The 12,079-nt window shown below is 45.8% G+C and overlaps 1 non-coding gene and 1 pseudogene across 1 annotated transcript; one reads left to right on the top strand and one right to left on the bottom strand.

The window, feature by feature from the left end:
* Positions 1 to 5,408: 5,408 nt before the first annotated feature.
* LOC137208905 (large ribosomal subunit protein eL21 pseudogene) lies at positions 5,409 to 5,970 on the bottom strand (annotated as a pseudogene).
* Positions 5,971 to 8,853: 2,883 nt separating this feature from the next.
* Positions 8,854 to 8,926, top strand: TRNAR-UCU (transfer RNA arginine (anticodon UCU)). Its single transcript has one exon. It is a non-coding gene; the product is annotated as a tRNA-Arg (tRNA).
* Positions 8,927 to 12,079: the final 3,153 nt, after the last annotated feature.

Raw genomic sequence — 12,079 nt, 5'->3', positions numbered from 1 at the left:
CAACTATCTCAGTAGACCTCTCACTTGTGAAACCTGTTTACCTTGAATGTTCTCAAAAATTAACTTCTATTTTTTCCCTTTAGAACATTATCTCAGTATTATTTATTGAGAACCGTGTGTGTTTTACAACCTGTAGAGAAAGTCTTATATATTCTTCACAAATAAGACCTACAGTATACAAAAAAATGTAACTAAACATATACTGAAGGAGGGGCTCCAGTCAGTTCTGTATGGTGAGATGCAGCTTCAGAGACTGTAAGATTCAGTCTCTGAAAGGTGAAGTGTGTGTGTGTGTGTGTTTCGTCAAGAAAAAAAAATTTATCAATTATTTTGTGATTTTTATATCATGAAACATGTTTCCACAAAGCCTAAAAACTTTTTTTAAAAAAGAGTCCAGGCTCTGGACTCAGAGACAGTCCAGGTCTTACTCTCCTTTGCATTATGTAATTGCTTATAGAATTGGTATAAAAATTAGAAGAGATAATTGATATAAATTGATTACCACAGTGCCTCAATAGCTGGTAGCACAGGCTGCTAGCTGTGTGCCCCCACATCTGTTCTTCTCTTTGTTTTGATAATATAACCCTGATTTTTATCTGGGCATATAGACTCCCTTACAGCTAGGTACAGCCATGTGACTAGGCCAATGGGTTCTGAGCAGAAGCATTGCCTGTGATTTCTAGGAACTCTCCCTAAACAGAGACACTCTTTGTCATCCTTATGCCTGTTATTGGTCTGGACTCTAGATGTGATGGCTGGTGCCCCAACTGCCATATTGGAGCGTGAGGAGGAGGGCCACACCCTGGGGATGGCATTGCAGAGAGCCAAAGCGTCCTTGATGAGCAGGGAGCTGCCATTCCAGCACTGGACTTCCTAAGGATTTCTTTTCATAAAATATAAATTAATTTTTCATATTTAAAGCATTATTTTTCAAAGTGAAGCTAAACCGAACTATACTATAATTATTATTGTCATCATTATTTTATTAGCCCTAGCCCGCAATCAGTCTCTCTCACAGATCCCCTCTTTAGGCCATTAAAAACAGCCTAAATGTTATCAATAGTGCAAAGAATTTTGCCTTGGTTCTGATCTCTGTTGCCAACCTAATCATGTCTTTAATGAAGGGGTGCCTGGGTCCTCCCGGCCCCTGATGGCATGCATGGCATCACCACTGTTTTCCCTCCTTTGATTCCCTCTCTTTCTGCATTCCTGATTCTAGGTTTTCCCCACTTTCCATGGCTCTTCTCGCAGAATTCTCAACTGACTCACTGAGACTGAATCACCCTGAAAGAGGAGAAGGATTTGGACTAGGTAGAAAGGACGGGGAAGCATTCCAGGTGGGAGAAAACATAAGCAAAAGGGGAAAGCAGATGGAGCATAATTTAGGGATTAGAAGGGGAGTGGCTGAAGGTTTCTGCTGAGGGTGGTAGGAGATCAGATTGAATCGGGAAGGCTGGTGGGACCTATGGAGGGTCTTCAAGGCCCAGTAGAGGAGTTTGGACTTGATCCTGGAGGAAACAGAGAGTTACTACAAGTTACTGAGCAGGACAGTGACACAAGGCAAGTGATGTTTCCAAAGGAATTAATCTGGCTGCAGTGTGCAAAACAGATTGAAGGCAGGAAGAGCCTGGAGACAGGGGGGCCAATATAAATCTTCCACCCGTTAATCAGTTGGTCAGACATTGTCAACAGACTTTGAAAGGCCGTATGAAACAGCAAAATTAAAGTGTAATGATTTCAGTTAAGCAGAATAAGAAGTCTTAAACAAAGTCTTTCCCCAGAACTTCCCACACAGAGAAAGTAGCCAGCTTCCAAATAGCAAAAACGGGTTCAATCCTTCTGGAAAACAATTAGGCGCTATGGATCAAGAGCCTTAAGAATGTTCACATGCTTTGACCCAGTAATTCTACTTCTGGGAATGCTAGGGAAATAATCCAAACTAGAGAAAGGGGAGAAAAATGCCCGGAGATCTTAAACACAGAACACTTGATAATAGCAAATCATTAGAAACAATCTAAATGTTCAGCAATAGGGGGATGGTTAAGCAAACTATGGCTCTCGGGCTTCCCTGGTGGTGCAGTGGTTGAGAGTTCGCCTGACGATGCAGGGGATACGGGTTCGTGCCCCGGTCTGGGAAGATCCCACATGCCACGGAGTGGCTGGGCCCGTGAGCCATGGCTGCTGAGCCTGCGCGTCCGGAGCCTGTGCTCTGCAACGGGAGAGGCCACAACGGTGAGAGGCCCGCGTACCGAAAAACAAAACAAAACAAAACAAAACAAACAACTATGGCTCTCAATTAAATGTTACCCAGGCATGAACTCCAAAGGATAAGAGGACCAGGTAGATGACACAGAAAATGCCCATGACATTAATTTGAGGAAAGCAGGATGCAAAATATGAGTGTGTATCACACAACGGTTACCCCCAGTATAGAAAAAAAATCAGACTGAAAAGTAATATTCTAATCACTCCCATTTGTTTCATTAAAGTGGAGGGACTGTAGATTTTGTTTCTTCTCTCTTCAAAAAAATTTTTCCCCCAGTATGCTTTTGTTATAGCTATACCTTTAATTATAGGGAATGTCAGGAGAAGTCTTGCTTTTCTATTCATTCTGAATTGTTTGGCTTTTATAAGACTGTGTTAAATATGTATGACTTGTATTTTTTTAATAAGTGGTTTTTCAAAAAATATATATTAGTAAATGTGGGGAAACCATAAGAAGTGCTCATGTCATCACAGGCAAATACTTATATTCATCTTCTCTATGATGTGGTTTTTAAAAACTTAATAGGCTTTAGAGTGTGTGAGGGGCCTGAGTTTAAATCCCCCTTTAGCTGGATGACCATGGCTAGGTTATGTGTGAAGTAGGGAATAGCGCCTTCCTTGCAAAATTATTGGAGAAATCAGTGGGAAAATGTACAGAAATCTCTGAGCACAATGCTCTGCATTTAGGAGACACAGGGCAACGGTGGCTGTAAATCTCGGAAGCTGTTATTTTCTCCCTTCTGTGGTTTTCTGCCTCTCGCAGGCAGGCAGCTGAGAGTTTAAGGGGTGACCTCTGAGGAGGGAGACAGGAACCCTGAGCAGTTCCCCCAGCCACCTCCTGCCTTTGTGCTGCAGCCACCCTGGCTCTTCCCCACTCTGAGCCCACTGGGCAATCTCTTCTCCTTTCTCTGCCTTTGCAATGCTTTTCCCTCTGCCGGGACCTCACTTTTATGATGGTGTGTAATGAACCGCTTATAGAAGACAAAGTTTATTTTCAAAAGGAAGTTTTTTCTCCATATACCCAGCCAGCATGTATTTAAGAATGGTTTTATGTTTTTCAACATTTAGGTTGGAACATAAAGTGGCCTTTGTTTGCTTAAATCATTCTGTTATAGCTCCCTTGACCCCTGGTTTTATGCAAGTCCCAGTTTACAACCCTGTTCAAAGCTGCACAAGTCCCTTTGAACGGTTGCTGGGATTAGGAGAGAGACCGAGGGGGAGGAAGAAAAGGATGGCTTGGAGACCACCTAGGGCAAAGCAAATTGATGCCAAAAATGATTTTGGGGGGTGCTGAATGACACCACTAATTTTCCCAACATCCTGCTTAATAAAACTTTCACACCGAGCCATATTTTCCAAGTTTCTCAAGGACTACTTAAGTGGGAACCCATTCAAAACCTTATTAAAGTCCAAGGAGATGATGTTTATTGGCTCTGCACGGACTGCTAAGCCTCCCGGTCTGTCAGGGAAGGCCTTGCTCCGACTTCGGTGTCCTCAGCACACTGGGCACTGAGGCTGTGGGAGGAGAAAGAGCCTCCTTCCTTCCCCGCCCTGGATTCTGTTCTTGAACCCAGGATGCGGCCAGTCTGGGACTAGAAACACTGGATGTGACTCTTTTTTTGGGGAGGAGGGCAATTAATAACCACCATTTATTGAGTTAGGTTAGGAATCCAAGATTCAAAGCCAGGCTTTGCTGGATTCCAAAGCAGCCCTATTACCATCACACTTCACTAGATGAAACTCAAGGCCACTTAACATTGGGTTTTTACCTATTCACAGCATCTGCTAAAATTATAAATAGGTTCTTGTCCTCAAGTCTAACAGCAAGGAGAGAATACTAAGTAGGTAGTCAAGGCTTTCATTTTAAATAAGCTTGCTACAGGTAATATCATAGAATACTGAAGGCAGGGCGATGGGATGGGATCAGTTCCCTACTGGATGTTTACCACATCCAATTAAAAATATCCAGGAAGTAACAAAACCTAAAATGTGCTCCAGGGCTTCCCTGGTGGCGCAGTGGTTGAGAGTCCGCCTGCCGATGCAGGGGACACGGCTTCGTACCCCGGTCCGGGAGGATCCCACATGCCGCGGAGCGGTCTGGGCCCGTGAGCCATGGCCGCTGAGCCTGGGCGTCCGGAGCCTCTGCTCCGCAGCGGGAGAGGCCACAACGGTGAGAGGCCCGCGTACCACAAAAAAAAAAAAAAGTGCTCCAACTAGACAAGGTAGATTTAAAGTATTCCTATTAATATGAAGCAATAAAGCACTGATGACTAAGATCTGATTATGGGTTGCCAAGGTTTGAATCTTTGCCCAACACTAAGCACCTTACCCTCGGGCAAGTTACTTGTGCCTAAGCTTCCTTTCATGTAAAATAGGCAAAATAAAACTTATTCCAAGTTTTTTATGAGTACATTATGTAAAGTGCTTAGAATGTCACATAACGTATTGGATGCTATAGAAATACTTATCATCAGTTTAAATAAAAAAGGTATTCTAGGGCTTCCCTGGTGGCGCAGTGGTTGAGGGTCCACCTGCCGATGCGGGGGACGCGGGTTCGTGCCCCAGTCTGGGAAGATCCCACATGCCGCGGAGCGGCTGGGCCCGTGAGCCATGGCCGCTGAGCCTGTGCGTCCGGAGCCTGTGCTTCACAACGGGAGAGGCCACAGCAGTGAGAGGCCCGCGTACCGCAAAACAAACAAAAAAAAGTATTCTAGTTTTTAACACTTTTCTGAGCCCTGCTGCATGAAAGGTCTAAACAACGCAGAACTAGCATGTAACTAGTTTAACAATGTATTTTTAAGTAGTAGGCTTCAAAGTTAAGTTCCTGATCCTCAAACCCAGCTACTTAATTTATGATGCAATTATGAGTAATCAACTTTTCCTGAGCGTAACTATAACGCAACAGATAACCTTTCACTTATTTATTTTAAGTCCTTTTTTCATAGGAGTTTAGAGACTATTTTCAAACTAGTACAAATATTTTATAAATACTATCCGACAGTTTATTAACCAGTGGAGTAATTACACAACAAACTACCTCACATCTTTCAGGAAGAAAACCCACTAAATTTGAAAAGTAAAGACGTCACCCTCTGAATTCGGACACAAAATGTGCTTTAAATATTTGTTTGGGGGAAGGGACACACACTTCTCCTCAATTAAGAGAAACATTTATACAGTCTAGTTCTTTTCTTTTCTTTCCACCCATCATGCCACGAATTCATAGGGAATGGGCTCCAACAGTTCAGGCTCCTTTCCATTGGTTCTCACGAAGTGCGCTTCTCTGGGTGGTACCCAGAGAAAGGTACCCAAGTACCTTTCTCTTTGGCTTCCTTCTTTTTCTGATCATTTTCCTTCACCCGTTTCAGGAAGCTATCTCGGCTCTTAGGGTGCTTAATATGCTCGATACGCACATTAATTCTCTTGGCAAGAATCTTGCCCTTAACTTGTTTGTTTACAATGATGCCAACAGCATGCTGGGTAACATTGTAGACTCTCCCGGTTTTGCCATGGGGACACTTGTGGGGCATTCCTTTTTGAACAGTGCCCATTCCCTTGATATCTACAATATCACCTTTCTTGTAGATTCGCATGTTTGTGACCAAAGGAACAACTCCATGTTTTCTAAAAGGCCTAGAGAACATGTAGCGGGTGCCCCTCCTCTTTCCCTTTGTGTTGGTCATTTTGGCGAATTACTGGAAGATGGTGGTTCCAGCTGAAAGTGTATGTGACTCTTGCGCCACAGATTCTGCCCCTCCAAGAAGAGGGAAGCTAAAGGGGATGGTCACAGGAGAGAACAAAGCTGGGCTGGGACCGTGTTCTTTTTCCTTTGGGGCTACCACTGGCCCCTTTTGCCCCAACGCTTGCTCATAAGTCATCCGGTTTCCTTTTCTAGTCTGAGTGACACTGTGACGTGAACTGACTTAGAACAAAGGCAGGGGCCCTGTCTTAGGTGCTGTTGTAGTCCCAGCACCAGTCACCTATTGGATGGTCAGTGACTGTTTGATGAATAAAGGAAGGCGTGCATGTGTGAACAAATGGATAAGACTACTTTTCATTCACTCCCACTCTAAGTCTTAGCCTCCTTGGCAGATGAAAAATTATGGCTACTCGTTGCTATGTGTCAGACCATCTTTCATTATTACTGATTTTTAAAAGAATTAGGACTTTAAAAGAAAAAACCCGTAGAACATTATTTAAGCACACAAGAACTCTGAATTCTATAGCCATGTGGAGCAGAGCTGCCCAGTGAACTGGAACCTCTCTGCTGACCTGTATATGGTGAGAGAGAAAAAGTCTATGTTCTTGAAATAAAGAGAGAAAAGAAGGAAGGGAGGGAGTGAGGGAGGGAAAAAAGAAGGAGAAAGAAGCAGAGAGAGATTGAGAAATAAATTTGCGTTCTGGTCCTATGGCCCTGACTGAGCCACTCGTGGCTTTGTAACCATAAGCCTCAGTTTCCCCATCTATAAAATGGGATGTTGGACTGGATGAGTTCTCAGACTTTGTGAGGACATCAGAATCACTTGGGGCATGGGGAGAGGGGCAGTGGACGCTGTTAAACATGCAGATTCCTAAGCCCCACCCCCAAAGACTTTAACTGGGGCCCTGGGAACGTGCATGTTTAACAAGCCCAGCTGCAGTTGTTTCAAGAGCTCACTTGGAGAAAACAAGACCCGATGGCCTCAGAGAGGATGTGGCTCTGACCCCTCAAGGTGGACAGTGGAACTGGGAGGTGTACCAGTATTCCTCGTCCCTTGCAGAAACAGTCAACCACTTTGGGGCATAGTTTAGCTCTGGTTTAGATGGGAATGAATCACGAGGAAGTGGTGGAGGCAAAGGGAATGGTACATTAGCATCTTAGAAACCAGCAGACGCTCTCAAGGTGGCCTTTGCCTTGGTTGTTAGGACTTGTTAAATAGGACCGGAGTTAATGCAGGTGTATTGTCTCCCTGACTTTGCCTACCGGGCGGAGATGGATCAGTACCTCCCATCAGTACCTCCCATACACTGCTCTTATTGGCAGACACAGGGAAAGAGCTCAGATCTCCCGATTCCCAGTGTAATGGTTCTCCCAATGTACCATGTTGTAGGTAACTGCATATTTAGTAAACTAAAGGACTGAGGGATTATTAACAGTAAGTTTCTAAAACTTCTTACTTAGCCAGAGCAATGATACAGTTCCATTATAGACTGAGATTCCTACTCTAATGAAGTTAATGATAAAAATTCTAAGAGCCCTGGCGGTAAAGTCCACGTAATCCAGCCCACTGCACGGCGGCTGGATGCTCGGTGGCAACCGGAAGGGAGATGGTGACATCGATGCTGTGCTGTGCTTCTCGGAGGATGCCACTCTGCCCTGCCCAGGGACTGTAAATGGCTCTCCCAGGTGTTGCTGGGTTTCTTTCCTTTCCACAATCAGCCAACGGTCCCTGGACTACAGAACTGTGGACTGAGTCAAAGGAGGAGAGGAAGACAATGTTGGGCTAAGAGGGTGGTGTGGGAATGAGAGGGGCCCGGGCACACATCCAGACTGACAGGGTGCCCTGCGTGACCTGACTTGCCGTATGACTTCTCTATGCCTGTTCCCTTATTTTTAAAATGATGATGAGGTTCCTGATGTTAATGATACCTTCCTTGCAGGATTGTTGTAAGGTTTAAATTGATTTACTTGCTCAATAAATTATTTATTATTGATTGTGTTCCAGATCCTGTTCTAGGTACTGGGGGTAGAGCAGCAACTGAGACAGGAAAAGGCCTGTCTTCATTTGGGGGGACGGACAATATGCAGATAAGTGTATAATGAAACTTCAGATGGTGATGAATGTGGTAAGAGAAATAAAGCAGGTGCAAGGCACAAAGGAGTGGGGTAGGCTATTTAGGTAAGGAATTCGAGGAAGATGTCCCTGAGGAGGTGAGACCAGAGCAGAGACCAGGAAGAAGTGAGAGAGTGAACAAGACAGTGGGTGACAGTCCTGGCTGTCAAATGCGAACAGAAGGACCCTCCAGGGTGGCCATTCCTCACAGGCCTCTGGACCCTCTGACAACTAGCAAAGAAGTGGGAAGCCACAGAAAGACAGTGTTCAACTTGACATTTCCAAAGGTCTGGGTCCCACCCTTGAGCACCACTGCAGGAAGAGGCAGAGAGAAAAAGAGAACACTTTCTTCCTGCTTCTGTTAGAGCCAGGAAAACCTTACGTTTCACGATCTGTTTACAAGCCCATCTCTCCCCTGGGATGTGGCTTCTGTAGGTAGGACTGCCTCTCACTTCTCAGGTGCCCCAAGGGGCCGTGGTGAGCCACACAGCCACTGGAATCCTGATTCTGTCAGGTACTTGCTGTGTGAATTCAGACGTGCTTCTTACCTTTCTGAGCCTCAGTTTCCTCATCTGTGAAATGGGGCATTTTTATAGCTAACCCACAGGGCTGTGGTGAGAATGAACAGGTCCTACATAATAAGTGCAAAATTATAAATTGCTCATTGTCAATGCCGGCACATAGTAAGTGCTCAATACATTTTGTGGAACGAAAACTCTAAAGTAAGAAAATGCTGCGTGAAGAATTTCACATTAAGAATCGTGCCTTGGGGACTTCCCTGGTGGTCCAGTGGTTAAGACTCTGTGCTTCTACTGCAGGAGGCACAGGTTCGATCCCTGGTCAGGGAACTAAGATCCCGCATGCCCGTGCAGTGCAGCAAAAAAAGAAAAAAAGAAGAATTGTGCATTGCTCCCTGGAGGGACACAGCCATCATCTTGGAACACCTGTGAGACAGGCAAGTGAGCTAAACCCTGAATCTAACTCCTTGCTTCCGAGCCTCTTTTAATGTCTTGGTCTCAGATGGCAAACATGTCAAGCCATTAACTTGATAAGAACAGATATAGCACCTGACCTTGGCCTGAAGCTAAAAAGTGGCCCGTTTGCTTCGCGTCCTAGGCGTTGACTGTCTTCCAGCTCCTGCACATGGGGTCTCCCCACCCCTCTCTGGAGCCATGTGTGGGCCCTGTGCTCCCCCCACCTCCACTGCTGGTGCTTGGTTGTAGTTGTTGCTGTGATTTGTGGAAAGTGGTCTGAGAATCAGGTGAGCCAGGTAGAAGATAAAGCAGAGATCTGAGGATTTAGCCAGATGCAAAATGTACCTTAAGTTCACGTGTTGCAAAGGTGAGACCAGCAAGAACCATCTTGGTTCACAATTACCCATGTAATTGTATAGGTTAGAAACAAGCAGCTCATGGTCCTGGCAGAGAGAGAATTTGAGGGGACAAGGGGAGAACACCTTAAGTGGCAGAACTTGTTGCTTGTGTGGGCTGGGCCTGTGGCTGGGGAGTGGGAGTGGATTTTGAGGGGCTGGCAGGAGTATCTGGTGGCCGAGGCCTAGGAAAGTGCCTCCCAGGGATCTCCTCCTTGCCTTCTCTAATTCCAAGCAAGCAACAGCATTTTATTTGCTTTCCTAAGACTCGACCCTGGCATGAAGAAATAATGGTGACCTTGAGACCCTGCGCTCACTCTGTCCGCCTTTATCTTGCTGTGCAAGCTGATGTAATGCAGATCGAATGTGTTGTCCACCTCCTGGCAACCCAGGCCCTCTCTGAGTCGGGGGGTGGGGGAAGCAGAGAGTGTTTACTGTCTTCTAAAAGATGGGGAGGTGACGGGAGGGCTGGTCCCCTCTACTTCTGCTCCTTGGGCACCTTGTCCAGGCAGTCCAGACTCAACTGAGTGACCCTGAGCAAGCTGAATTACTAATAAATCAATGTCAGGAATTGGTGTGTTTAGCTGGAGTGGGCAGCAGATCCAGGCCAAAGTGGTGTTTTACACTGGAGGTCTCTTTTAAATTTAACACTGTGTCTGTGAAATCAGAGTAAAAGTAAAGTGTCAGGATCCAAAGAGCTGGCTGACACTCCTTGGCTGTGTGGCTGTGAGCAAGTGCCTTGACCTTTCTCAGCATCCGTTTTCTTATCTGCAAAATGGGGATCATAATTCCTGCCACACCTAACACACAGGGTTCTTACGAGACTCACGTTTGGGCAAATCCACAACACATGATACCAAGTTAGAAAGTACACGGCTTCTCATGTATTTCCCTCAGACAGTGGTTGTGAGGTTCACCTGAGCTGTTAATGCAATGAGCAGCACATAGTAGACACTCGATAAATCATTATAAATAATTCTCATTGTTGTTTGGAAGAATTCTGTATGTGCAAATGTGATCTTGCACATGAGATGAGATGAGACCACAGAGCCATATAAAATATAAATCATTAGCTTCATATTTTATTGATCTGCTAGGAGGTAGGGTGAACAGATGGGCACACTGCCATCTGTCTCAGCCCAGGCAAATGTCTCCCATCCAGGTGAATTTAGAAATCCCCCTGCCATCCTCCTTGCATTTGGTGGGTCCCTAATTCAGACCTACACACAGTCTCTTCCTCAAATATCATTTCCATCGCATTGTCCCTCTTGAAGCACAAGTGTCTTTTATGGGATATGACCTCAGCACCTTCCAATGTGGTGTTTGAAGAAACCTCCCTTCTCTGCGCCCAGGATCAGCACCTCTTCTCTATACCTCTGCTTATTCCTGGAGCCATCTCTGCTGGGTGGAACACCCTTGTCTCCTCTCTTTTTTCTTCAGACTCAACCCTTCTTCAACGTCCATATCAACTCCTTCCTTTAAGGAAACTTCCTCTAACTTCCCCGCCCCACAGATCACTCAGCTCGTATGGGGGGCTCAGTTTGTGTTCTGTGACTTTGCCTTTGCCTAAACATAACTTTCTAAACATTCTTTGAACCACGTGGCAGGGACCAGGTTTTCCATTTCTTTCGGATTCCTGGCCAGCGCTTAGTGGGATGTGCCGTGCAGAGGAGACCCACACTTCATTATCTACCTCCTTAGGCTCCTCTTTAGCAGCAGAAGCTCCCTGAGGAGCGGTGCTGTCCTTCAGTGAAACATCCTGTGTCAGATGCCAAAGTAGGTTCCTATACCTCCCGCCACACGCGGGTGGGGAGCCTGACCGGGACAAACCCTGCGTGACACACAGCTTCCCTACGCAGGTGTAATAGCTCTGGTTCTCCAATTTGGCAGAGACGTTGCAGCCAAAAGAAACCCATGCAAGGAGTACATCGGAGTCTTGGGTCAGCGTCTCTGCAGCAAACTAAAATTGTTCCCCTAGTTTATGTTTCTGATGTACCTGTAGACCAATGCGCAGGCTGTGTATCCCCTGCACACACATCTCCAGTTCTACTTCGTTTCTAGGCCGCCCTGAGAGTCCCAGAATCTAAGACATCTGAAAGGATGCTATGTTGTCACTGGTGGGCAGGCCCTTAGGAAGAAAGAGCAGTCCTGAGCTTGCTTCAATGTGCACATTTGCTCCCAAGTTTCTCTTCTCTCCTTTGGGTCTGTTCACTCAGCATTTGTGTGTGTGCTTGGCAACCGGGGATATAAGATAAATAAGATCCTATCTCCTCTGGAAAATCTCACGATCTAGTGGAGCTTCCTACCCCACTGGTAGGAGGCCTCTAAGAGGGCCCCTGGGTTCCTGTTCTTCTCTCTTGCTCCCCTAAGTATTTGGGGTTAAAGACCATTTTGAGAATTTTCTTTTTTGGCCATGCCATGCGGCATGCAGGATCTTAGTTCCCCGACCAGGGGTCAAACCTGTGCCCCCTGCAGTGGAAGCTCGGAGTCCTAACCACTGGACCACCAGGGAAGTCCCCAGAATATTTTTAAAGCTATGGATTCTGCCCCCAGAAAAAAGTGCACACATAATTTGCATAAAACTCCAGTGGCTTTACAGACCTCATGATGCCATCCATAAACCCTACAGGCC

This window comes from Pseudorca crassidens, chromosome 16, assembly GCF_039906515.1.
Source record: "Pseudorca crassidens isolate mPseCra1 chromosome 16, mPseCra1.hap1, whole genome shotgun sequence".
In the NCBI taxonomy this organism is placed as follows: Eukaryota; Metazoa; Chordata; class Mammalia; order Artiodactyla; family Delphinidae; genus Pseudorca; species Pseudorca crassidens.
This window is presented reverse-complemented; position numbering and strand designations above follow the sequence as displayed.